The sequence below is a fragment of the Rhynchophorus ferrugineus genome, unplaced genomic scaffold (genome assembly GCF_030347505.1).
Source record: "Rhynchophorus ferrugineus isolate W39M unplaced genomic scaffold, kcgeb_rfMv2 rfM7, whole genome shotgun sequence".
Lineage (NCBI taxonomy): Eukaryota > Metazoa > Arthropoda > Insecta > Coleoptera > Curculionidae > Rhynchophorus > Rhynchophorus ferrugineus.
In genome coordinates this window covers 35350834-35377692 of record NW_027472586.1, presented here as the reverse complement: position 1 = coordinate 35377692, position 26859 = coordinate 35350834, and the positions used below count along the sequence as shown (strand labels likewise).

General features: G+C 33.0%; 1 protein-coding gene across 1 annotated transcript in view; it reads left to right on the top strand.

Moving 5' to 3' along the window:
• Nucleotides 1-6949: 6949 nt before the first annotated feature.
• The window catches only part of LOC143200288 (guanylate cyclase 32E), a 123501-nt gene continuing 103591 nt past the window's right edge, over nt 6950-26859 (top strand). The window contains exon 1 of the mRNA XM_076410713.1: nt 6950-7047. The gene's annotated coding sequence lies outside the window, so the exon portion shown is untranslated. The remainder of the gene's footprint in view (nt 7048-26859) is intronic.

The following is a 26859-nucleotide window of genomic DNA, read 5'->3' as shown; positions in this document are numbered from 1 at the left end:
TCTTAGATTAGATAGATTAAATAAAATATAGAAAATAGATAAAATAATAGATTAGATTAGATAAAAACAATTTGAAATAATTATATTACTATGTTACTGTTTTGTTGTAGAGGCGAGATAGTACGAAAATAGTTACATAATCCCGCTACCATTTAGATTTCGCGCCATCTTGGATATGTGACGTTTAGCTCTGTTTCGCTTTTACTATTGTGTTTAACTACAAGAACGAGCAAAAATAGTGGCAATATTTATAGAAATTAATCGTTCCATTATCAGTTATTGGTAGCGGTACTTTTGCCCCACCTCATATTTCCCAAATTAATATATTACTAAACGAACTAGTTAAACTAAAGTTAAGAATATACATTATACAAGTTCGTGTGGGTTGGTTCGCTTCAATCTTCTGATTTCCTGCGTATTGTCTAGTAGCTGTATTGCTTTTACGTTGCTGCGATTTGGTATCCTTATTTCATGTTTTAAGGCGAAATCTTGGATCACTTCGTATATCCATTCGATTTCGAGATCATCATGTAACTCTTCGTTGGATACCTAGCCATAAGCATTGGGAATTAATCGTACAACGTTCATTTAGCTGTGTTGGATTATTAGTTGGTTTGATGTTTTACTGCAACTGCATATTTGCCTCGTAGATCCAAATGGCAAATCTCTTTCATCATAGGTCAAGTTGAGAGTATCTTCCGACTAACCACTACAGATGCTTGACTTTGAGTCTTACCCGCTCTGCTTTTAGCAGCATCCTTTCGACCACAATGCACTCTAGTTGAACGTTCTCAATGTGGAACACAGAACGCTTCTTACTTAAATAAATAATTTTTACATCAACTGCTGTAAAACTGACGCTATAACAACAAATTGGACTATCATTGCGGACAAAAAAGCTGAAGTATGAGCAAAGTAAATGAATCTTCTCTTTTTTTTGTGGCCTGTTTGCTAGAGAGAAGAGAATGTTTTACGTATACACGTCTCGAAAACCTTGACCGAAGGTTTGTAGGGTTGGATAGGTTATGTGAGACTGGGTCTGCGCCTACGTCAGTAAAATCACTCTTTCCAGCCGATTGCTGATATTTCTTCGGGCTCAAATTATGGAAGAAAGTTCCATTGTGCAGAGATTAAAGCAACAAGGAGTGTGGCCATCTGAAATATAAAAACGACCTCCAAACACACCGTTAGTGGATGCCTAGTAAGTCGATAAGCTCCTTGAGGAACTTATTTTTCGAGTAGATATATTTTAATAATATTTTTTAATACATTCTTTGAGTGATCAGTCTCGGTCAGTTATGGACCGATTTTCAAAATTATTTGTTTTTCGAAAGAGTACTCTTCTGAGGTGGTCCCATTGGAGCCAAGTCGGGATCTGATTGGTGGAAAGGGGATAATCGAGGGAAAACTTCAAATTTCAAAGGTACGTACAAACTTTTCATATATTTTTACCTAAAATAATCAGACATTTGTGTATAATATTACTGCTGAACTGGTGTAACAAAATATCGGATGTAGTTCAGTGTAAAAGCTATTCAGTTTGCTTTTTAAGTACAAACCGTAGCTTATTAGAAATCATGGAAAACTGCTGATTGTATGGTATAACGTTAGAACCTTAAATTGAACCGACTTCAAATAATAAATAAGAAAAATTTTAGCTAGTGTTAAGCTAAATTGTGTATATATAGTAGAATATAAAATTCGTGTAGTAGACAGGTTAAATAAGCTTTTTATTTATTTATTTTTATTTAGTTATTACAACTATTATTATGTACATATTTTATTTTAATTTATTTTGTGTTAAAAAGTTTGTTTTATTATTTTTAAATTTTTCTCCAGCTCCTTATATATTTTTTGAAGCCGGTTCAATTTTTTTCTTTAATATATTTGAATTAAATATATATAAATATATAAAGAATAATGAAAATGCCGTCAAAATCATACAAAATAGAGCAATAAAATTTTAAATAAAATCGGTAGCGGCTGTTTTTAATGGAATTTTAAGTATCTAATGTCCCCTATTCAGAAATATCACGATATTAAACTAGCGCTAATAATCCTCGGTAACAAATTAAGTCGTAAATCATTACGCCCGCATAATTTAATGCGTCTCCGCTAAGCCTACTGCAATAAGAAAAGGTCTTAAAGATGAATTTCTGTCGGTTTTAGAACATACAATTTGCCGCCATGTTTAACATTATCTAATTTTTTTTTGTTGTAGTTTTTTAATTGTACTTATAATTAATATATACTTCATATATATTTTTAATATTTGTGTTGGTTTTACAAAAAAGCTTCTTAGATACAACAAAAGAAGACACTACCAATTATGATTTTAAACGTCATATCTTTAGACTGACTTTAGTTAGTCAACACAACATAACATAACATAATGTTCCAGTATTAACGTTTCTATGGGCGTCCATGTTTATGTTTGTTGTTTGTAGGTTATGGTTTTTGTTTAGATCACAAAATTTTCGTTTTACGTTGTGCATATTTTCTGTTTTACATTAATTATTAGAGAGTAATAATATAAAAATTGATGACAATGCGTCAGTGTAGTAAAAGATGTAGTGTACAGTGGTAAAATTCTACTACGGAAATTAAACATCGTTTCCCAAAGAATGATCTCGCTCCTTTCCAAAAATGGGTTGATCAAGTAAATAGTAGTAAGTTACCTGGATAAACCACAATGCAAATATATCAACGTCATGGTGTTTGTTATGGACATTTTAGTGAAAAATTTAGAATTATCCTTCCCTCATGAACAGGTATTAGGGTAAATGCATATCCATCATTGGTATTATCAGGTACATATAAAATTATCTATCTACTACATGTCTGTTTATATATTGTTTGTTTACAGAAATTCAAAACCTTATGAAGATATTAGTAGTAATAAAATTCAATTAATCTACCAAGTGGTTCGTATGCTGTCACTGTGATGTCTCTACATAAAGAAATCTTACAAGAAGGTAACAATTAATATAACTGGATAATTAGTAGTAATAAATACTACTTTTAATTGTAAAATACCCCTAAAATATTTGCAATAATTTAACTTTTTAGAACAATCAGTGTTCAATCATTTTATAGTAGAGGAATTATATATTTAAATTTGATTGCCTTGTTAAGAAAATATTTGTTATGGTGTTATGGTGTTAAGATTGCTTAAAGAATTTTGTTGGATCAATTAGAGGTCATGGAGGTAGAAACAGCATCCTTCACCTAGTATGTTCGAGAAATTTTTAAAAGGGCTCATCACTTCAATTTTTTCACATCATTCTCCCGGAGAAAATTGTGAAGAAGATGAACATGTTAGATAACTTATATTCTTTTTTAACGGGAGATCGAGTACCACTTCAGGTTGTTGAATCACCAGTTGAGTCTATATTTTCAATTCCAGAGAATTTTGCTCTGAGGAAAATGAGTCTAATATTGTATTTTAGTCTTATTTCAGGCTATTTAACAAAACTTCTGAAAAAGAGACAACACGCAATATTTGTCTATATTCTATATTAAGTAGTTCCACAGATTAAATACTCTAAAATCCAAATATTTAAAAAAAAACATACATTTTTAGTATTTCAACTCTCCAATCCATAATGATTTTCAAGACATTTAAGCTATTATGAGGTGTGATTGTATTTTTGGTTTAATGAAGTTAATGCAATATCAACAGGGAAGGATTTAAAGTTTACCTTCAACATATCAAGTTAGAACTCTAATAGATCCCATAAAATTGATGGCACTAAACATATATGGGAAGGCGTTATAGAATAATTATAGATATTTTAATATTGCCTAGAATAGAGTTCATAATTGTTTTTTTTTTTGCTTTTTGTTTATATATATTTATATTATTTACACTTATGTATATTTGTATAGGATTTTATTTTAATAAATTAATTTTAAAATTTAAATTCGATTTTTATTTAAATACTATTGGCCAATAAATGTGACGTCACAAAATAATCAGGGTAAATAGCAGACCAATCAAAGCAAAGTATTTTTCTTACAGGTTTCTACATAACTATTTTAAACTAACCAATCAAATTCGCGTTGTCAGCGCCGCCAATGATTGGACTAAGCGAAACTTTGCCCCACTACTTACCATTGCAGTTGCACACCCCTGATCGTATCTAGTGTCAATTCAAAATAAACGTCACAATTTGTAAATTCGGATTGGAATCGGACAATATTTTTCTTCTCATTTTATTCCAGTAAAAGTATTTTTAATTAAAATGTTGAACCTACTCCAAAAAATATACAAGACACTCACTAAAAGATAAAATATAACCAAACTTAGATTATTAACATAAGAAAAAAACGTTTAAAAATAAAATTTGTTCATTACAATCGTTGTAATAACTAAATAAAAAGAAATCAGAACCTTATTTAATCTATCCACTACACATATTTTATATACTATGATATATACAAATTTAGCTTATAATGTATATTATAAATTAGATTTTAATATATATATTTTATTTTAAAACGTTTTTTTTTTTGTGTTCCAAGTTTGATTATTTTTTACCTCTTAGATCTTTATTTATTTTTTCATGTCGGTTCAGCTTTTTTCTTTAAAATAATTCATTATTCTCTTTTTAGTGTTATTATATAGTCAATATACTACGCAATTTTTTTTATAAAGTTTTACAATGTGTAGACCAAGTAAAGTTGCAGACCATATGAGGAAGACTAGGAATAAAGAAACAATACTTGAAAATAAGAAAGACTTCGGGTTTCTTATTTTCAATATATTTTATAGTCTTATATATATATATATATATATATATATATATATATATATATATATATATATATATATATATATATATATATATTTTAAAGTCTCCTTTTACCGACTATGGGTTTACCCGGACTGGATATACTGTTTAATGTTGACTCCGAACCACGGTCCTCAGTATTAAAAGCCTATCGACTGGCGAGTGACCAACTTTAGAAATCATCCCAGAAGACATCCGGTCTTACCCAGCCTGGTTACTGGCGTGACTGGGATCATTGTCCTTGTTGGATTTTACACTCTTCCCTAGAACATTCACAAATTTTAAACAATCACAAAATAAATTTACGACCATGCCCCAGCAGCATTCCAACCCGCGGCTATCGCAACAGTAGGAGGACCGTCCCATCGCCTTTACCACTACGCCATCAAGTCGGCTGAGTTTTATTTGGAATTGACTCTAGATAAGATTTAAAAACGCTGATTCAAAGACGTTAATACTTGAACATTATGTTATGATATGTTATGATTCTATAATATATGATATGTTTAAATTCTACATCGCTTAATTGGTAGTGTGTTCTTTTGCTGAATGTAAGAAGCTTATTTGTAAAACTAACATAAATATTACAAAATATCTCTGAAATATACATTAATAACATTAATTAAAAAACCACAACAAAAAATTATATTATATAATTTAAATACGTATACTATTTTTTATACAAATTTTATGATAAACTTGCATATATTTTGACGTAACATTTTCAACCGTCAAACATCATGAATGCAATTGCATATCGACCCAGAATCAGAATCCGTAAAACGAACCGTTGCAAAGAGAGGTAATATCCAGCTATATAATTACATTCGTTCACATATAACCAAATAACTGGCGAACATTTTTACATTATCTCTCATTTCATTTCGCGTTTGGATTTAAATTTAAAAAAGCTCTAACGAAATTGCACTCTATCTACATTTAGCAGTTACCATGGTAAACATCATGTTAATAAGATTTCGAATGAACACATGTGGATGTAATCAAATATTGGCATTTTATAATATATTCCAATCCACATAACTTCATTTATATTTTGCGTTTAAAATCTATAACTTTTTTTCCTATAAGATCGTTGAACAGTATTAAAATTGGTAATATATCCCGCTAAAGTGGTCGATACGCAGACATTTTAATATGAAATATTATATTTATGAGAAAATAAGGTAAAAAAACGTTTTTGAAGTAAATTTAAGCTGTATAACGTGAAATATATTAGATCTAGGAAAACGAGATCGGAAATGTTCAACATATTTTACATATTTTGTAATATATAATTAAAAATACAATGTGTGGGAGTACGGAGAAATCCTAAAATATCAGAATTAATTAGCCAATATTATTCTCTACAAATTTATTTTTCTTCTTCTATTCGATGTACAAATATTGTACCTAGATTGTTGTTTTTTGAAGAATAGTATTGAAGAATAAAATTTGCAAGTAAAATTGTCATGAGTTATGGCGGTGGACACGGCTGGTCCAAGAAACTTTTGAACGCTGATAAAACATGTGCGTTTCGGACTCTTAAGGAATTCCCGAAATTTTCACGATTTCGGACCTTCTCGATATTTATGGTTAAAGGCGCCATAAGGAGTCCTCTACCAGGTCTAACTTCTGACACGTTTCGTCTAGCCTCGGTACGTGAATCCCCGTTATCCGAAACACTCGACAACGTGTGTTCTGTTTACTCGGTACCCTTCTTGGTTTGCTAATTCCACCAGACATTCAGTGCTAGGTTATTATATTGTATCAAGCCATAATTCTTTTCCCATGTCATAAATATTAGAAATATCAGTTAAAGTTCTAATAAATTAGACCCGTTAACTATCCAACCGAAAGATGTCTACAATTAACGTAAATTTTAGTTTACACGACTGCCCCAAATATAGATAATTAAATTTGCGTCGCAAAAGATACCTTTTTATTAATCTTGTTGAATTATATAAAATTTTACTAAAAATTTTAGCCATTTATTAGGACGTTTAACCAGAACATTAACATGTCATTCACACGCCCGCCGAACGAAGCGAAGGTGTTCGTTCGTCTCGTCATATTCCTCGCGTGTCTTGAGCGCCGGCCGCGAAAATGTTCAACTTGGAGCGTCGACAACAACGAGTTGGAGCGTCGCGACGGTTCAGTCGTGCTTCGCGATTCGACGTCGAAGTGTCGTCGGTGGTTGGCGGCTTAAGCGCGACACGTGTCCGTTTGACGTGTTTCTGTCCATTTGAAAGCAGAGGTGAGTTCGAGTTTCTTGTATTTGCGTGTTTGTTATATTGTTAATGGGGGTCTGGTTTAAGCAAATTCCCAGATTTTCTTGTATTGTAGGATTATTTATGCACTTATTAACGTTACTCATACATAATACAACCGTGAAATAGTACTGCATGTTTGAATATTTACATCAGACGACTTTGGTACAATGCAGTTTTCATTTAGAGTATTGCTTATCGTTATTTGCTACCGGGCTTTCATATGCGTTTGCTCCTCAAAATAATCTTTAACGTCTTGACGACGTTTCGGCAAAATATCATCTGCCACCTTCAAGTCTTGCTTCCTTCGTTCAACTCGCGTAACTTTATTCGACCGCAAAAATGAACAACGTCCTCTATTGTCGGTGGATTAATCTTCTTCGCAGGCTAACCGGTCGGTGTTTTGTTGGTTCTGATGATACAATACCACCCAATGCTATTTTGAACATTTTAACTAAATCGTTGTTCTGATGAAGAAAAGTTTGTAGTTGTTGGAGAATATTCACCTTAAATAGTTCGTACCTGGAATGCATTTCCGTGCGTGGTAAGTGCGACATACAATGTCGACATGTTTCTGCTTCAGAAAACCTTTCTAAAACCCTCCATCCGATTCAAGATTCCGAATTTTTCGAGTTATCGAAACGACAGAACAACAAGCCACGGCGGAGGCACAGCCATCGCCGTCACAAATAACATCAAGCACATTCAACTGCAACCGCAGTCTCTATCAAGTCTTGAACACACCTTCATAGAAATCGTGTCGAATAGCAGGTGAATCCAATTTACGTCAATCTATCGAAAAAACAAGTCATTATTTCATGTAAATACCTCTAAATTCATCGGGGGCGATTTCAACGCACACCACCCACTTTGTAGCACAAGCAGACCAAACACTGAAAATTGCTTCTAGCGAACCAACTCACTATTCCCCTAATCGACCAACAATAATTGACTTCTTCATTTAACAAAATGCGAATAAATATTCCGACATGAAAGACCTCGACTCCGACCACAGGCCAATCCTCCTTACTATCCATGACTTTTCCCTGAGTTCCTTCTCTCATCTGTCTGACTACAGGCCCATCAGCCTGATTAATTCACTTTCCAAACTTGCCGAAAAAGTGATATTACACACTTTAAACAACTTCACACACGCACACCACATAATCCCGAACAAACAATTCTGTTCCCGTGCCAAAAATTCAAGTCTTCCTCAAGTTGCTCGCGTCGCAGAAACATTCCACTAGGTATTAAGAAATGGTCAAAAAATTGGAGCCACCTTTTTGGATCTTTCGAAAACGTTCGATCAAGTATTTCACCACGGTCTAATATTCAAAGCAAAACAGCTTGGTCTCACGAATGACCTAACCTCCCTGATAGATTCATACTTGGACGGTAGGTCCTTTCAACTGAGGATCGGTGTGTCCTCTCAAAAACAGATCTCCGCAGGAGTCCCGCAAGGTACTCCACTAACCCCTGCCCTGTTCAACCTTTACATGACGCGCGCTATTCGCGACTTCAAGTTCAACTGAACCAGGAGATTGCGTGGTACAAATTCTGGGGGCTGCAGATAAACCCGAGCAGAACTCAGGCTATTCTGCTCCACCGCAAGAAAGACTTCCGTGCCTATCGCCTCCAAATCGATAATGTTCCTATTCCCTGGTTCCAGGAAGTATCATATATCGGTCTCCAGTTCGACCAGTTCTTCCAGGCAATGGCGTGTACAGCCTACTATTTCCACTCCTCTGCGGAAAAAGTAAACTCCCAATCCCCCAGAAAGCGACTCTGTATAAAATGCCAGTCCGTCCAGTTAGTCTGCCTCTACGGAGCACAGGTGTGAACAGGTATGTCTCTGAAAGACAACTTGAACTACTCCAAGTGTTCCAATCCAAAAAAGTTTGCGCGTTACTCAATGCCCTATGGTTTATGAGGAACGTCAATCAGGCATCCCGTTCGTGAAGAGTTTCACGAACATGCTCATGCCTTAGAACACAACAACACCTTGATAAAATCCCTACCCATCCAGAAACCAACTACGACAATCCCAGTCGTAACCCAGGGTCTCTGTCGCCCGCAAAATACTTCACTCCTCCGCACCCCTAATGAATTAAGGTATGGTTTCTCTTGGTTTTATTGTATATTTTAAAGTCTCCTTTTTACAGTTTAACGTGGGCTCCGAACCACCTTCCTCGACATTAAATCTACCGACTGGCGAGTGACCAACTTAAAATCCATCCCAGAAGACATCCGGTCTTACCCAGCCTAGTTACTGGCGTTCACTCTCTTTTTGTCGGATTTTACACTCTTGCCTAAAAGTAATTACAAATGTTAAACAATCGCAAACATAAATTTCCAACCATACCCCAGCAATATTCGAACCCTCAACCACCGCAACAGCAGGAGGACCCTCCTGTCGCCTTTTTCACTGCACCAACCAAGCCGGCTTACAGAATATGTATATTGATAGATCAAGAATAATATTTCACCAAATATATACCCGGTCAAGCTAAGAAAAACAATATAGTCATAAAATTTATTATTATTTATCACCAACATATGAGCTTATAAATGATATGTGCCTATATAAAAAGAAAATATATGAAAATTATTCTTTTTAAAACAAAATGTATGTATAATTAAAAAAAACACAAGCAATTTTTGAATGATATACGATACCCATAATTTGATATAACTTTGAAAAAAAAAGTGAATTGTCGATCAAAATTTACTTTCTTTTACTGGAGATCTTGATGTATGGCAATTTTATTTATACACAACGGAATTCTCAATAGATTACAAATAACGTATCCTTATTTATTCATGTTATTCATATATTCCCCGGTTCTTATATTGTTTTATCGCATTATTTATGATAAATATATGTATACGTTCAAAATTGATTAAAATTATTTAAGCATCCATATGATTACAGTGTCTATTAACATTCAATAACGATATATGATATATTTACCAGGCATATAAATTAGATAACGTTAATATTCACATAATTAATTACATAACTGGTGATCACTATATGCTGAATACTTAATTATAGTTTGAGAGTTCTCAGATTTGTGATATGCTTTTCTTTCACTTTGTCAAGTGTCAGATTCCTTTAATTTCAGTTATATAAATAACCCTCAGTCATAAAATCAACTATGCCAAGTTATAGATATTGATAAGTGATAACATTGAGATTATTATTGTAAATTATTATTATTTTATTCACGATAATACAACTGTTAAATATAAAATCGTAAATGTTAAATGGAAATCCAAAAATGGATTTATAATAATAACAAAAAACTAGTGTGCATCCAATTGGCTAAAAAGTTGACAATAATAATTACATATATTAGATGCTTGAATATAATTTGATCAACGATATCTTACACATGGGATGTTCACTATTTTTTCGGTTAGAAATGTTTCAGTTTACTAACTATATACAAATTATGGTAAAGACCAATTATAGGTCAGTCGGTAACGACTAGTAACAATGTAATAAATAATTAAAAAATTACTTTATGTTTCAAAATCTAATTATTTCTATCAATTATTCCCATGTTTCAATAGTTTTTCAGCCATTCGGAAGAAATCATAAATCATTAAAACCGGCCAATCATTCTTGAGTTAACAGGTCAATTGAAAAGTCCCTGGCCTACCATAGTAGAAGATTTTTTTTTGGTAAAATTAGTTTCTTTATTCAAGATAATTCCCTTGAAGGGTGATACACTGATTTCCGCGACCCTAAAGCTTTTCGATACCATTTTTGTAATACGATTTGTTCTTTGTTTCAAAATAGGCCTCGGTTTCGGGGATCACCTCGTCATTCGACGAAAATATCTTCCCAACGAGCATTCTTTTGAAATCTGGAGAATACGGTGGATAAGGAAGCAATTCGAAGGCCCATCCATCGATTTTTGCTATCGTTTTCACTGATTTGTGACACGGAATTGTCTTGGTGAAACAACACCTCCTTTTTCTTCAAATGCGACTGTTTTTCGGTGATTTCGTCCTTCAACGGTTCAATAACGCTATGTAATAGTCGCTGTTTATGATCATTCCTTTTTCAAGGCAGTCAATGAAAACTATTTCATGCGCATCCCAAAATACAGACGCCATTACCTTGCCAGGCGACTGTTACCTTTTTCCACGCTTTGGTGCGGATTCATCGTATGCAGTCCAGTCGGATGACTGTCGGTTGGACCACGGAGTAAAATTATGGAGCCATGGTTCATCTATTATCACATATCGACGCAAAAGCTCGGATTTATTATGCTTGATTATCTTCAAACACAGCTCCGAATCATCAACTCGTCGTTGATTTTGGTCAAAAGTGAGCTCGCGCGGCACCCACTTTGCACAGAGCTTTCTCATACCCAAATATACGTAAATGATATGATGTAGACGTTCAACTGATATCTTTAGAGTGTCTGCGATTTCATTCAATTTCAATTTACGATCATTCAAAATCATTTTGTGAATTTTTTAATGTTTTCGACAACCTCTTTTGGGCGTCCACTGCGTTCACCGTCTTCGATGCTATTTTCACCACGTCTAAACTTATCATACCAGTCCTTGATGGTTGATTTTCCTGAGACAGTGTCCGGAAACTCAGCATCAAGCCAAGTTTTTGCTTCAACTGTATTTTTTCCCTTGAAAAAGCAACATTTTAGCAACACGCGAAATTCCTTTTTATCCATTTTTTTTACAATAACAAAAGTTGCATCACTCAAAATGCTATAATTCACAAGCTAATGATCCGACAGCTGTCAAATTTATACACGAATCCTTTGAGGGTTAGGGATAACTAAAAAATATATGGATTTAATTCTAGTAGCGCCATCTATGTGTCAGGGTGGGGATTTTTCAATTGTCCTGTTACAAAGGCTGTAACCCGACTTTGTTTTTTTTGTGCATTTAGAGTAAAAGACGTTCGTTTTTTCAATAATTTACTTTTACTATACCAAATAATTATAAAGCGATGTTCAGATCAGTTACCAAAACATTTTTAGAACAACCTGGTGGGAAAATCGAAAATTCGCCAGTTTTCTTTCCAGAAGGTTAAAAAACCAACGTCTCCGGGGGGCATTGACCACATTATCTCTACTCTTTCAGGTGCATTTACATTATCTGCGATACAAGGTGAGACAAAATGCAGGAAGAAACCACTCTAGGCCTTTCCGCAAAATAAATTTCGTATTCACAAGGAAAACCGGGTTGGAAAATAGTTTAATGGCCTTCGAACAGAACGGATGATATACGATTTCCATAATGTTTTCTCTTGGAAAATTGCGTACGGCTTTCTATTTTGCCACTGATAAAAGGAATCTCGCAAATAGGCACACTTTTGTCAATTTATGATCGGGCATAAATAGTGAACGTTCTCGGAGTTTTTATAATTCCCATCATATCTGGGTTAGACGTAAATAGATATATAAATGGTATTTTTCTGGAAGTTAACAAAAACACATTGTTAAATTTATAAAACCGGGAGAAGTAGTCAATAAATGGGTTCTCCGTTGTTATTTTAAGATCCTATATTTATTTTTATTATATAGTATATAAATAGTTTGTATTTTATTCTTTATAACAACCTCGAAATAATATTATTTATTTTTATGACAAAAACACAGTTGTAACAAACAGCGATGAAGATACAGATCTAAAAGCTTAAATTAAGAGGTTATGTTGCTACCTTGGCGAAAAACTAACCAGTTTTTTTGCTTTAAAACAGTATTTATTAATAAAAATTTGTGATCAATTAAAACTACTATGATTTATTAAGTTTATCATATTTCTCTTATATTAGACTACTCCGAATCATCAACTCGTCGTTGTTTTTGGTCAAAAGTGAGCTCGCGCGGCACCCACTTTGCACAAAGCTTTCTCATACCCAAATATTCGTGAATGATATGATGTACACGTTCAGTTGATATCTTTAGAGTTTCTGCTATTTCATTCAATTTCAATTTACTCAATTTTAATTAATGATCAATTTTAACTTACAATCAATTTTAAATAATGAGACTGCATCATTATTTTCAATGATTAAGAACTAGATTTGTAACAGATATCGCCCATAAAATTCATGGAAAGATACCCAAATGTCATTACCGGTTTTTCTAGCAGGTATTGGCAGGCGTAAATATGCAATGTTATGATTTGACACACATATACGTCATACTCAAAACTCAAAGCTATACATGTTATATCTTGCGAAAGTAAGAGCGTCATATATTTATACCTCTTTGAAAATATTAAGCTTCGATTCATTACCTTTCTTATTTAAAAGAAAAAAGCCGCTGAAAATCATCATTTGTTGGTAAAAACTTACGTTGAGCGTGTTCTAACCTTAAAAAATATGAGACGTGGTTTTGAAATTTCAAATTAGTGCTTTCGATACGTAAGACAAAGAACGTTCTGGTAGACCGAACAAGTTTGAAGATGCGAAACTGCAAGAGTTATTGGATGAAGACCCAATCCAAACCCAAAAACCAACGACAGAAACGTTAAGTGTGGCCCAAAAAATTAACGACTGATTGTGTGCCCTCCAGGGAAACCTCCAAAAGATGGGAAGTTGGCAACCATATTGAGACATCAATTAGATGACAGGTAAATGGGAAATCGAATAATCGTCTTACTGCCAACTGACGGATAATGAATTTATTTTGAAAACCCTAAGGGCTAAAAAGCATGGTTATCACCTGGCAAAAACGGTCGATCAACTCCAAGACGAAATCATTAAATCATTTTGGTCTCATGACAGTGTTTGGCGGCGTGTTGTATTATGAACTGTTGAAACCTAGTGAAACCGTTAATAGTGATCACTACCGACAACAGGAAGTAACTTTACAAAACGACAACGCGCTGTCTCACAAAATAAAACCAGTTAAGGCGTTGAAAATACTTGTATGGGACATATTATCGCACTTGCCTTACTCGCCAGACTTTGCCCCGTCCAACTATCAACTTTTTGCATCAATGGGACACGCGCTTGCACAATAGTTACTCGCCAATTTCAAAGAATTTAGAAAATGTCTCGATGAATGGTTTAGCTTAAAGGACAAAAGGTTTTTGGGAGTGTCCCGTAAATTGCCTGAAAGATAAGCAAGATATATAGAATCAAATGGTAAATGATTTGACTAAATAAATCTTTCAATTTTCTTGAAAGTTATGTAGATTTTTCACAAAGAATCGGTAATTACTTTCCGGTACATTTGGTATTTGGATATAATTCAGTACTGCAGAATATTATTCAGAGTTTTTGTAGATTTAACATTGATTTTAACCAAAAACTACCACATTTGTCGAGGAAAAAACTGATTTTTTATCAAGAAAATGCACAAATACATACGTGTTTAGTTACCAGTGCATAAATATATAAATATTACGCCAGAAACTGCTAGCCCTACCAACATATCTTTGAGATTTAGTCCTCATCGATTATTTTCTGTGTTCAAACCTGAATAAACGGTAACCGGATGGTAAGATATATCGGTCGAATGATTATGAAACAAAAGTGTATTTTGGCGACCTTGAAAAACTTATTATTTGGAATTGTACCGACCTTGAGGCATGTCGAAATTTACATCATGTATTAACTGTCTACAAAATACCTAGAAATATAATCCCAGATGTTGAACACGGGCGGGGTGCCAGAAGCGCCAACTATGAAATGATAACGAATAGCTGGCAACCCCGAGATGTTTATCTGGAGGATTATTGAAGGGACATTGGATCATTCAGTAACCGACCATCGTTTGATTTAGACGTGTCACCATCGACTGCCCAAGCTTAGTCACCAGATAACACCACTGCCAGCCCATTTTTATCCACTTTGAAATTTCACCATTTTTATACAACTTCAATAAATAACGGTCACATAATGTGTTTCATTTCGTCTTACCTCTATTCACCGAGCCGTATAATTTACCCTAAAGGAGGAATAGAAAAATTGGCAAAAGGCTAGAGCAGCTGCATTAGATTAAAACAAGAATACGTAGAGAAATAAGACGCATTTTGTCAAAAAAGAATCAAATCATTCAAAAAATCACTAACTTGTCAAAGTGTCCTTAACTGCAAAACCTGCGGATTAAAAAAAAGTTTTAGGTTTAACATTTAGCTTGTTTTATTTATATTTATTTAATAATACAATAATTTATAAACGACATTAAGTATAGTATTCCGCGTTCAAAATAAGCGAACTAAAATAGCATCGCCGATTGGTTTTCCCGTGTTTTATTTATTTTATAGTAAATTTAATAGTATTGCGTGGGTTAGTTGGTATCAAGATTATTTTAGATGTATACTGAACAAAATTGATCATTATTTTTTACATTTTTATTAGTAAAACATATTTTTTGGCAAAATTAATTTTTTTATTCCACATAATTCCCCTTCAAGGGTGATACACTGATTATAGCGACCCTTCAACCCTTCGATACCATTTTTGTAGTACGATTTGTCCTTTGCTTCAAAATAGGCCTCAGTTTCGGCGATTACATCTTCATACCACGAAAATTTCTTCCAAGTGAGAATTCTTTTGAGATCTGAGAACAGGAAATAGTCGCTGGGGGCCAGATCTGATGGATGAGGAAGCAATTAGAAGCCCAATTCATGGATTGTTGCCATCGTTTTCACTGACACAAGTCACTGGTGCATTGTCTTGGTTAAAGAACACTTTGTTTTTCTTCAAATGCGGTAGTTTTTCGGCGATTTCAATCTTTAAACGGTCCAATAACGCTATGTAATAGTCGCTGTTGATGGTCCTTCCTTTTTCAAGGTAGTCAATGAAAATTATTCCATGCGCGTCCCAAAATTCATACGCCATAACCTTGCCACATTGCGTTTTCCCACGCTTTCGGTTTCATCGTATGCAGTTTACTCGGATGACTATCGAATGGACTTCGGAGTGAAATGATGGAACCATGTTTCATCCATTGTCACATATCGATGCAAAAACTCGGGTTTATTACGCTTGATCATCTTTAAACACTGTTCCGAATCGTTAACTCGTCGTTGTTTTTTGTCAAAAGTAAGCTCGCGCGGCGCCCACAGAGCTTTCTCGTACCCAAATATTCGTGAATAGTATGATGCACACATTCAGTTGATATCTTTAGAGTGTCCGCTATTTCATTAAATTTCAATTTACGGGCATTCAAAATCATTTTGTAGATTTTTTAAATGTTTTCGTCGCTAACAACCTCTTTTGGGCGTCCACTGCGTTCACCGTCTTCGGTGGTCATTTCACCACATCTAAACTTAGTATACCAATCCTTAATGGTTAATTTTCCTGGGGCAGTGTCCCAAAACTCGGCATCAAGCCAAGTATTTGCTTCAACTGTATTTTTTCTCTTCAAAATCAATATTTTATCAACAAAATTCCTTTTAGGGCTATATTTAGTTACTTTCTTCAATATTTTTTATTTGAGATAGTAGCAAAAGAATGGACCGAAAGAGATCAAAGAAAATCAGTTTCATAGATCATTGGACGGATATCTAGTTCAAACCATCAAACATATTTCAGACATCATAGAAGCTGATGAATCGTAGATTAAAATTGAGAATCAGGTGAACTCCAGATATTTACATCAAAATGTCTTCAAAAAATGGCTAAAATTGTGAGGTCAGAGTTAAATTTATTGAAGAATTTAACTTCAAAGAAGAGGAAATATTGAATAAACAGCCATCGTTAAAAATAATTAAGGACACTAAATGAAGTTCTATTTGGTGGGAAAACTCGGTCTACCGATATCATCCCCAGTGGTGTAGATATGCCAGTGCCCAAGGCCCCTGCGACAGTGGTCGGGAATCCAAGTTGTAACGAAGATCGTATCACCAATGAAACGGAAAAGAGACTTATAAATATTGCCTTAAATTCCAGTACATTGCCCTTAATATCAATACTTGTTTCAATCATCTTGGACTTTACCATCATAACCGCAGTGGTTTTCACTCAATGAAAAATTAAATAGAACTAAACTTTGCGAATTAATTAAATCACCTAACAGTTTCACCATTACAAATCAATTATACCGAAAATGAAAAAATTTACTAACCATATTTATTATAAAAGTTATTCAGTATCCCACCATATATATCTATAAATACCATCGTTTGCAAAATTGAATTATTATACCAGAAGCTAAACTATCAAAAATTTGTTGTAATAAATCAGTCGGAGGCAATTTTCCTCGGACCACTTGTTAGTAAAGTTTGTAATCTCAGCGCTTTTGTTGGCTTAAAACTGATTTTGATGAATCATTCGGAAAGTTCGCGGAACTCCGTTGGCTTTGGTTCAGGGAAGTTTTGCTGATTAGTGAGGTCAACGACAGCACGGACGTTACAGTGACTTACTTACGGAGTTTCGGTTAGTTTCGGGAACAAGCATTCGTTCTTTAAGAATCTGCCGCAATATTGTTCAAACTGGGATCTTCTTTTAGAACTTGGACCTAATTCGTATATTCTTTATAATAAACATTGTCTATAGTGAAATTCAATGAATTTATCCTCAAGAATAAGGTTACTTAAAAATGGTTTATTTTTAAAAATAGAATATTAGGCGGTGAAGTAGGACTTGAGAATATTCAAGCATTAATACGACCGGTTTTGAGATATGGGGGCGAAAATTATCGTATATTTTAAGTATTCTATCCTTTACTCTTTAACGCGCGATTATAGTTACAGTCTTTTCAATAAAACAGCCAATGCACGTCATTAAAATTTATATGTTGCCCCATAATATTTAAGCTTTCATTTATTTTGTGTCTGACATGACAAAATACTAAGGTAAATAAAACAAAAACCGTTCTCAAGTATAATTTATTTTCATATACATCTCCTGGAGGTCTAATCAATCTAATTAACAATTGTTTATCCAGTTAATATATTTTATTTTCATTGGAAATAACATCATGTTAGATAAAAAGCAAAGCACATCAGAACCAAATTAAAACAACTATACTGGTCAGAAAATACTCTCAACTTGATCAAAAATCAAAAAGATTGATTTATCAGAAAATCATAAAGCCAATTTGGACCTATGGGGTGCAAATATGGGGTTATACTAAAAGTTCAAATCAACTAGTCATCCAACGCTGCCAAAACAAAATTCTTCGATTAATTACCAATGCCTATCGTTACACAACCAACGAAGAACTGCACGATAATCTGGAAATCAAATGGATTTGCGAAGTTATCCAAGATTTCGCATTAAAACATGAAAGAAGATTACTAAATCAACTGGATAACGCGCAGGATATCAGAAGATTGAAGCGAACCAACCCATACGAACTTATATAAAATGTATACCATTAATGTAAACTGTACCTTAAGTTATTATAAATTTATAATCGAGGAATACATATTGATGCAAGTGCAAATGAAATGTAGTAAAAAATTAATTTATAATTAAGATTGCACTAAGAATATTTAATAAATATCTAATAAAGATGTTATCAAAAAAAAAATTGGAGGTAATATTTACCTTTTTATATTTAGTTCTTGTTTCGGTCGTTCCTTATTAAGTAGTTTTGACATCTTTGGATTTCTTCTGAGCTACTTTTCTTACTACCTGTGTTAATTTTCTTTTATAAAATTAGATTTTGATGACTATTTTCTTCTAAATACATTCTGATATTACTGTATTTCTCCTTAGTTTTTGCAGTTATTACCTGTGTACGTTCTTGATAAAATTAGATTTAATCACTTCATTTTCTTAATGAACTTAGCATATTTGCAAAACAGTATTCTCTACAATTATTCTATATTAATTGTATACTTATGTTTAGTTGTTTCTGCTCTTATCACTCTGTGTTGATAGTTGTCAGCATTGGGATAAGCCCACAACAACCACAAATCTAATCTGATTATAATCTATCGAACACTTATTAACGATTCCACCATCTGTCAATTTCTTTTACTATCTGTCTGATGGAGATTATAGAAAGCAAAGATATAATTATAGAAAATGCTTCTTTCTGTTATTCTTTCAATATTTCAATAAATTGAAATAATAAATCTTTTTATAAATACTATTATATGCGTTTAAAAATGGCATTGATCACATTTTAAAGCCACCCAAGGTATGCTATATAGATATACAGTAGAAAGCCGAACGAAAATCTTATCTACACAATCGCGGCCAGAAAAGCCACATTTGTATAATTTTCATAAATACTCTTCCTGCAATTGACAGAAGTCTTACTTATCGATATTTTTTAGTAAATCTGTGGAAACACTCAAAATTTCAAAGGCATTTACATTGTTTTCACATATTTTTTATCTATAATAATCAGATATTTGTAACGTTCCTTTTTACTTAAAAAGAACGCCTTTTAATTTCACTTCAGTGTTTTGATAGGATTAAAAATATGGAGAGCCATAGGTAGGTTTAGATGTTACAAATAGGATAAATTAATTAAATGACTTACATTTTTCAGTAAAAGTAAATTAATATGTCAAGTTTGTAATAAAACATACTTAACAGCAAGAGAAAGAAATAGACATATGCGAAAATTTCTATGACTTCTTCCATGAACTTCCCGCACAACTGAAGCCGACGACAAAAATCATCTGTCATTTTTGGGTCCTCAACTTATGTTAATAATTTTAGAATCTATTCTATGTTCGGCTGTATATTGTTTTTTAATGTATGTTTGCAGATTTCTCGGTCAATTGTAGGTCGATTTTCAAAAAAAAACTTTATTCTAGAGAGTACACTTCCGAAGTGGTTCCATTGGAACCAAATTAGGATCTGTTATGAAGAACGGGGAAGGGGGGGGGGGTTGTATTGAGTAAATCGGTGGAAACATTCAAAAAAGGCATTTACATTGTTTTCAGATATTTTTTATCTATAATAATCAGATATTTCTGTATAGTATTATTGCTGAGTTGGTGTGATAGAAAATCGGAAGTCCTTCAGTGCAAAGGCCATTCAAATTGTTTTTAAGAGAAAATATGGGTTCGGCACCGACTACAAAGTAGTCATTTGGTAGTAGTTGAAATAATATTATAAATAGATAAATAGATTTAGGTAGGTATTAAGATAAATTGTGTGTATATAGTAGAATATAAAGTAGGTATAGTAGATAGGTTAAATAAGGTTTTCGTTATTTTTATTTAGTTTTTGCAACGATTATTATGTATATATTTTATTTTAAAATGTTTTTTTTTTGTATTAAAAATTAAAGAAGTTTGATTATTTTATTTATAAATATTTTAAAACATATATTCTTACTTACCTCTAATTCTATTTGATGAATATTTTAATTTTAATAAAAATAAATGGAAAGAACTTGGTGATTACGATATGGGGTCTGGCGTTATGTTTTCCTTTCCAGTTGGTAAAGGATCTTTTACTAAACACAGACTGCGTATTTTATTTCAATTTACGTAGACCATAATGAAAGACTATAATTGCAGTTAAAGTAAGAAATGCAGTTAAAAGTTGTATTTTCATTAAGTAATGCTCATCTACATCAGGCCTCCAGTTTGAAGTGCAATGAATGAACCCTTTTCTGCCTACATAATATCTTACAAGGAATTCTCATCAGTTTTTCATTGTTGGCTTTTAAAAGTTATTTCGGGATAATAGCAGAATTCTTAGGAAAATTATGCTTCCTATTAAATGCTTGCCATTCTGGAGCAGATCATCTTTGTTTCCTTTTTATATTTAAACGTATATGTGTTACCGTAACTGTTGCGAAATATGGCGTGATAAAATAAGCTGTTCTACACAGGACAAACACAAAAGAAGGATAGAGAAAGGGGGAGATAGGGTGAATTCAAAGACAAAACACCATTTAAAAAATCGCACATTATTTTTTCAGCTTAATATTTAAAATAAAAGGGTGACGATCTAAATCAATAAAATTAATCACTAAAGAGTCCCGAAATTAAAAAATGATCCGATACGGACCATTAAATTTTTTTCGCAATTTCCGATTACTTCGGAACGATTAAGTTTGAAAAATCCGTCAAGCCGGATCCTGCCCCTCCTTTCCTCACTGCCGACCCGACGCGCCGACACCCGTTAAAATCCCACCCATTGAAACAGTTGGCGGAACGTATTAATCATGTTCGTGGCAACTGGACCGGATTTTTTTTTGCACGAGCCGTCCGCCTGTTTTGACCTTTTCGTATTTGCTGCCGTCGAAAAAAAAAAACTATCAAATGAAAGAGTGACGACGTCAGGAGGGATGACGGGGTTAATTAACACCAGATTTTTGATTATTCGATAATAAAAAAACACACAAACAAACAAACTACCATTTTTGGGACTTCTGAAATGTAATTGTAAAGTATAACTTTAAATATTAGGTGTATGGAGAATTTATTATGGTTTTCTAATATCTACAGTCAAACAGGTTTGATTATATCACAACCTGGCAATGATACACTCCAAATATAGTTAGAAATATAATTTCATATTTTCACATAATCTTCCCTGGACTCAACACGCTTGACTAATATCACATATATTAATTATACTTGTATTAGGGTCTGGTGTAAGCTGTATGTATGTATAGTTCAACAATGGATATCGTTTCCTGTCGAACGAGAGAATACAGTAAAAATCATCGTGGTCCAGATATACTCGCAGCAAGCCGAAGTGCTAAAGGTCGATGTTGTCAAATTTACCGTTAGGTTATTTACTTTATTGATGTAATTTGTTTTAAAAAAATCATTTATTTAACAAGGCTTTTTTAAATTAACTTTAATATTTTGTTTTAAAACAACAAATAATAATAGAGTATATACGTTCTTTACTATTTATTACAATATATAGTTCTTGCCTTTAGATTTAGCAACACTGCAGAGTACTGCAAGCTAAGATGAAATGGCGATAAACCGTATTGCTCTGATAATGTTGGGCATTTATTTGTTTAACTAGCAGAGCGTTTCACGTGGCTTTTTGTAAAGTTATTTTTTGGCGTTTCTTTTTACTTAAAAAGAACGCCTTTTAATTTAACACTTCAGTGTTTTATTTGGATTAAAAATATGGAGAGTCATAGGTAAGTTTAGGTTAAGATGTTACAAATAGGATAAATTAATTAAATGATTTAAATTTTGTAGTGAAAGTAAATTAATATGTCAAGTTTGTAATAAAACATACTTAGCAGTAAGAGAAAGAAACAGACATATGCGAAAATTTCACCATGACCTTCCTGGACCTTCCTGCACAATTGAAGCCAACGACAAAAATCATCTGCCATTTCTGGGTCCTCAACTTATGTCAATGATTTTAGAATCCATACATACTGAATTAGAGCATCATCTTTGTCGGATCCATAATATATATATATATATATATATATATAGATGTTCATCAATCTAATCTATATTTCAAGAATTTGTAAGGCTCTGAAAGTTGAAAGTCCCAGGACGATAAAGAAAAATATTGCTTAAAGAATCTTTCAGGGATCAAGAAGTTTCTAGAAGTCAGGAAGCTTAATATACAAGTGTATAAGGAGTAATTGTCAAGGTAGTAATTTCCATAAAATTATCGATGTGATTATTATCTTGCGAATGGAATTTAGGTAGGGTACGATAAAACAAGAAAAGTTACGGGCAAAAAATTAATTTGAGTCCATCTATATAAGTATTTTTTTATTAAGAAAGCTATAAGACTTAATATTGAACAAGTACAAGTAGCCAATATGAATCCCAGAATATTATACTACAATTGAACATTGATAGGAAGGTAACAGGGTATTATATATTTAAGTAATTTCAACTAATCGCCCAGTTTATAGGCATTGCAGAAATGCAGGAAAAGATTGCATACCATTAATCCTCAAAAGGTAGCTATTTAGAAAAGGATTGTACTTGCTACAACTGTATGATTTGTTGATAAGGAAGAGTAATCTGCCAATATATCAAAGAAGCGCAAAGCAGACTTAAGAAGAAATAAAAGAAAGTACTTGAAAAGAATATACTAAAAAAAAACACAAAATATTAACATCATTGATTTTTTTGGGTACTTGAGATTTCGTTAAATATGATGGTGATTTTTTAGTCCGTACTTTTATTTGGAAAAATGTTCTATTGCAACTTTTATTGCATTATAATTAATTAGTCATTAGTGTGAGAAGTATAAAATAATGTATCCACAAGGAAGTTTTATTTATATATAATATATTTTTAGTATTGTATATTCAAATATGTAGTACTTTATTAAATGGTTTATGCCGTGTCGGTGGCGCAGAGGTAAAGGCAACAGGCCCCCTACTGCTGCGATAGCCGCGGGTTCGAATCCTACTGAGGCATGGTCGTAAATTTATATTTGTGATTGTTTAATATTTGTCATTGTCCTTGGCAAGAGTGTAAAATCCGACAAGGAAAATGATCCCAGTCAAGCCAGTAACCCTCTGGGTAAGACCTGATGTTTTCTGGGATGATTTCTAAGTTGATCACTCGCCAGTCGGTAGGCTTAATGCTGAGGACTGTGGTTCGGAGCCCACGTCGATAGTAGGTCCAGTCCAGATAAACGCATAGTTGTTAAAAGGAGACTTTAAATTATGTAAAATAAATAAATAAATAAATAGTTTATGGCATAGTTAAGGTTCATTGTTTTATATACCTTAATTTATAATTAAAAGTTTAATATTATGGCGTATTTTATTTTACCTCCTTTAAAATGTTTCATATATTAATGTCATCTTACTTTTTTTAAAGGTCATTTTTACTATATATATATATATGTATGCTAGATATAGTTTGATATATCACTTATGAACATTACCTTTTATTTAAAAAAAATTATACAGATTATATATTACGCCTTGAAGACTAATACTATGCCGATATCAGAAGTTTGGTTATAAATTAAACGCAGAGTGACTCACGACGTCCCAAGCAATACTGAGAATATTCAAATATTTCTAACCCTCGGGACGCTCGCGCCGGCGTAATATATTCAAGCTACCGGACCACGATGATTTTTAATTTATCCTGTTGAACGGGTCTGAAAATACAGACTTATCTATTAAAAACCACAACCAAGTCCTCTGGAGCCGTCGGTATAAATATGTTGTTGCTCTGGGTAGAGGGAGGGTCCTTAAAAATGTTGCTCTTATCAAAGATGGAGTATTCTCTTTCTTAGAGTACAGGCGGGGAAGCAGTATCAATAAAATAAGTCCAAGAAAAACTTGCCGGTTTCTTTCACGCTAATATTTGTGTATTAACTTCATATGGAATAAATTTCCTGAAAAACTGCTTGCGATTAACTTACTTAAATCCAATATTCGTGCGACTTAATCTATCGAATCAAGAAGACTATCAATAAATACCTCCTAGTTATACGGTATTATTCGACCATTATCATAAATACATGCGACAAAGAGACAATAGACGCCATTGTTCAGAGCTCTCGCGAATCTGATAACGGGTAATCGAAATATGAATCAAATTAAAATCCTAGCTGTACGGTTACGCGGCAGCCGATCTAAATTTATAGTCCTATTTTGGCGGGGTCGGTATGCGATACCATATTTGCGGCCGATAAGGACGAGACCTTCGCCGTGGAATTCAATTAAAAGAACGCCGAAGAGACATCAGGTGAAAATTAGTCGGTGGAACAGATACCACACGAAATGCAAATATATGAAAATCCTTTGGAAATATGTTTACGATATATTCGACGTGTTGTTCGTATAGCGAAAATTTCTTGGACCGGATATCTTATTTAATATTGTGTTACGAAATAATTACATTTATTTATATTCAGGAAAATTTTTCATTTTTGTTTTACGAAAATTATGTTTCAACTTTTATATAGTTTAGAGGTTAAATTTATTGTTCTTTTTCTAACTTATTTCAATCATTTTAAATTAATTTTTAACTGTTTTTGTAATATTTGTAACATAAGAAAAGAATTATGACCTGAGACAATATAAATATTACATTGTATCGAATGTCTGGTGAGTCCAGACCAATCTAAAAAAGGCACACGTGGCTAACAAAAACGATATCTCATCGGCATGTTGTAGAGTGTTACAGACATAATGGGGGTTCAGGTATCGGGAGTAGACGAAGCATGTTAGAAGTTAGACCGAGTAGGGGAAGCCTTATGGTGCCTATAACCATAAATTTCAAAATATTACTAACAAAAAAAATTGAACCGAATTCAAAAAAATAAATTAGAAAATTATTAAAACGCAAGGCACTGACTTCATGATGATGCATCATACATGATGTCATGCTTGATGCCTAAAGAGCCAAAGAAAGAAAAAACGTTTGACACTTAATGGAGGTAATACTAGGTCAGACACTGAAAGAACTTTCAGATGGTTTACTAGTTGATAAAGTAGCTACTTCAATACATTCAAATGCAATGGAAAAGATTTAAAAGAGTTTTCAAAGAAGAAAAAGAGCGAAAATAGGCCAATTTTTGAATCACTGCCAAAGAAATATATTTTCTTAAATATAACGTGCATTTTAGAATAAATTTAACTTTTTAAATGTTATTTTACAAAATATTTCTAGAGGCAAAACACGTCAAACAAATGTTTTAAGTTAAATGTAACGATGCTGGAAAACGTCGAGTAAGTGATTTTAAAAGTAGATGGAAACCACATGGGGCTAAGTCTTGCAAACATGGTAAATAAGAGTGATAACAAATATCCTTTTTGATCTCTCCTCTATCTAATTATCTAATTTACTTAATAATATATTTAAAAATAATTGAACCGAAAAAGAAAATATAATCAAACTTAGATTTTCAACAACAAAAAATGTTTTAAACTAAGATAAGTAATCGTTGTAATAACTAAATAAAAATAAACAAAAACCTTATATAACCTATCTACTACACGCATATTACATTCTACTATATATACACAATTTAGCTCAATACCTACCTAAACCTATTTATCTATTTACAATTTTATTTTTACTAATACCAACTGATAAGTTTAAAGTCGGTATGAGCAACAAATTAGATTTGTTTTGTTCGTAATCTAATTTTGTGTATATGACACAAAATTATATTATTATTTTTGAATTTTTTAAGGAACGCTTCAGGCCCGGGGCGCTGGCTACGCTCCGCTACCTAGCCCAGGGGATTTGATAAATGTCCTAATGCAATTAGAGCAATAAATGGTCGTTACCCTCGCCGGAAATCAAACCCGCGACCGCCGTGTGTTTGCTGAAGGCTCTAACTTCTACTCCATAGAGGCAGTTGCGAGTAATATTTCTACGGCTTCTCATATGATATGGTTAGTGCTTAAAAAGTCGACTTTGATAATCTAAATCTTACTAAAAACTCCTCAAAACTCCCTGAATGATATAGCGGTCCGGTCACTGCTACCTTAATAACATGTACACAATTAGTTGTTTGTGAGTCGTTGTCTATTGTTTGTTGTCTTGGCCGTTGTGGAGTTGTGTCTTCTACTATACACAAATATCTGAATATTTTAGATAAAAAATATGTGAAAACATTGTACACGCCTTTGCAATTTGAGGCTTTCCCTCGATTTCCCCGGATTCCACCACCAGATCCTGACTTGGTCGCAATAAAAGAATTTTGAATATTGGTCTATAATTAACGGAGAAATCGGTGAACATATATAAAAAAATATACAGTCGAACATAGAATATCTTCCTTTATTTGAAGTCAGTTAAAAAAAAACACAAATATTAGGTATAATGTACAGAATTTTCGGCTTGGTATAGCTACAGTGTTCATGCATTACTGCATAGTAAATAATGAAATTATAAATAATGTAATAAACGTACAAATGCGTTTATATTTCAACGTACTATTTTTGCTCTATTCATGACTCTATTCTCTT